Genomic DNA, 2,861 nt, shown 5'->3' with positions numbered 1-2,861 from the left:
ACCTGCACTTAGGTGTTAGTGCTTATATTGTTTTTCACCACACCGCACGCTCGCCTTGGATCCAAGTAGGTGGATGTCGTACAGACCATGTGAGGGTTCCGACATGCTAGTCGTACAGATCACTAGATGTGATTCCGACTAGTGGGTGACCTTAGTTATGCGCGCTGATGATTGTTGAGAGAAGCACTAGAGCGTATTTATACACCTATCATCGTACAAACTACTATACGTAGTTCCGAGTGATGTGCAGTGTAGTGCCGTACAAGTCACAGTTGGTGACTCCGACAGGGCCGTATAGGTCACTGTGGTGGCTCCGGCTGAGTGGGATGTTGAGCTTTAGAATCAACCATACAAGACCATTGTAGGGTCTCCGGTTGATTTATTATTTCACCTGATTGATATTGATGCATTTCTGATTATATTTGGCATGGCATGGCGTGGCACATTAGTGCTGAGATGTCATATTGTTGGATATGAGCTGAGTTTTGATGATATGTGTATATATATGTTTATATACTATTTTTCTGGGAAAGTATACAGGTTTTACGGTGAGGGGTTAGAAATGTTTTAAATGAAATGTTTTGAAAAATCTTTGATTTTACTGACCCACTCATCTTTGTTTTGCGCCCCTCCAGGTTCTAGTTAGCGGTTGGTGGCTCTCAAGGTCTTTTTCGGCATTCTGACAGACGTTCTTCATGTAGGACTCACCTGCGGGTGATGTATTTTATTTTGGTCCTACTTGACTGCACTTAAACCTATGCTCTGAATTTATGTGTTTACTTTATAACTCATCCTTTTATTCTAGTAGGTGGTTCTACTAGAGATTGGTTTGAATTCCCTCTTATGCATGTTATTGTTTTGCTTCCGTGTCGCACTTATGGTTACGTCACGCTCACGTGACGGCCAGCACTCCTTGATCCTCTGGGTCGGGGTGTGTCACCAAGGCATCTCCACCCCTAAAAAAATGCGCTGGCACCCAACGCATTTATTTGGTGTGTTTTTTTTTTTAAGTTTATTTCGGATAAGATTTTTAACCAATTTTGGATAAAATTTCAAATAAACTTAAAAAAAATACACACTAAAATAAAATTACATACTCATCAAATAAGCTTAAAAAAAACACACTAAAATAAAATTACATAAACTCATCAAATAAATTAAGGATGAGCTTTTTGGTATATTTTTTTTTCACACAAAAAGTATATGAAAGCTTTGGTAGAAGGTGTAGAAAATATTGAAATGTGGTGTAAGGTGGAAGATGAGGGTTAGGTATTTATAGAAAAAATAATAACTTTTTTAAAATTTTACTGTATTTTTATAATAAATTTTTTTTTGTATTTTTTTATATTTTTAATGTAGTTAATTAATCGGGACCGTTGGATTTGAAAAATATTTAAATCCAAGAGCCCAAGATCGGCCACGTGGCCAACGCCAGCAAATGGCTCAGCTTCTTGGTCAGCCTGTTTTGTGCTGGCCCAGAGACCAACTTGGGCTGGATGCCAGACTGTTTTGTGGGCTGGAGTGAATGGACAGGTCCCAGCCTGTTTTTTGTGTTGAGTGCTGGCCTAATCCACCACCGGTGGACTTGCTCTTAGAAACCACAAACCCAATAAAAATCTCTTCACAAACCAGAATGCCTTATCGCTGAAAACAATGAATTTGGTGTCCATTCGAAGAAAATTTCAAACCCAAAAAAGTAGGGTTTTTTGGTCTCCGACCGATTTGGGGTGGGTAAATTTATGGTTTTAAAATTACGTGTTTAGAATTGTAATTTGAATGAAATACGTGTACTTATGTACAAAATAAATTCTATTTTTTATCCCACTCTTGTTAAATCAGTAGTGACATTCCTCAAAATAGGAAAAGCGTTATAGTGGTCATTGTGTCGGTAGGGCTCAACTATATGTTTACCAAAATACAAACCATGCTCTCAAACAAAAAGGAAAAACCTTACTCTTTGTGACGAGGGAGGACTTTTCGTTGTGACAATATTCTAAATTATGACATTGTTATCGAAAAAACTGAAATGCATGATAGTGATTTTATTGACTTAGAATTTTCTTTATAAGTAAGCTTTTCTCCTCGGGTTGATGAAGGAAAAAGGAAAAGGATCCTCTTGTGATCTTTTTTGTGGGAATCCGAGAATCAATTAATTATGTTCGTTTATTATATATCGTGCAGTTAGTTTTCATGCTACTATTTATATTCAATTTAAAATTTAAAATTTAAAATTTAAAATGATTTATAACTGTACGATATACGATAAACAAACACGATTAATTGATCATTCGGATCTCCACAAAGAGAATCCGGTGAGCGTCCTAATCCAAGAAAAAAGAAGAAGCAGAAAGTGATAATGTCATGTTGGACACTTTTTCAACAAAGATGGCTGGTTGAATAATCGAACCCCTACAATTCAATAATTGGTTGTTTAGCATGTGGTTTAGTTGGTTTAGTACAAGCTTTATTTGGACAGTCGAAGATATAGATTCCTTCCATTGCATATGTGCATGCATGCGCCAGCTTTTAATCTCCTCCACTACAGTACACCATCGTGTGAAATATATCACGAGGAAGAAAACAAGACGAGAAATATAAAGAGGAAATTTGTTCTAAATACAATATAATGTATGCATGTGTTGGCAGCATTTGCTGCGTTGGCAACTTGGCAGCATCCTGATGATGATGTGTTGGCAGCATGTAATAGAGACATTTGCTCGGGTCTTGTACTGTTGGCAGCAATGCTGATGATGATGATCATTTGCTGGTCCTGATGATGATGAGGATGATGATTATGATGATGATGATGGTACATTTGCTGCCGTTGGACATTAGCCCAATAAAAAAATAATAATACTTGG

This window comes from Malus sylvestris, chromosome 6, assembly GCF_916048215.2.
Source record: "Malus sylvestris chromosome 6, drMalSylv7.2, whole genome shotgun sequence".
In the NCBI taxonomy this organism is placed as follows: Eukaryota; Viridiplantae; Streptophyta; class Magnoliopsida; order Rosales; family Rosaceae; genus Malus; species Malus sylvestris.
This window is presented reverse-complemented; position numbering follows the sequence as displayed.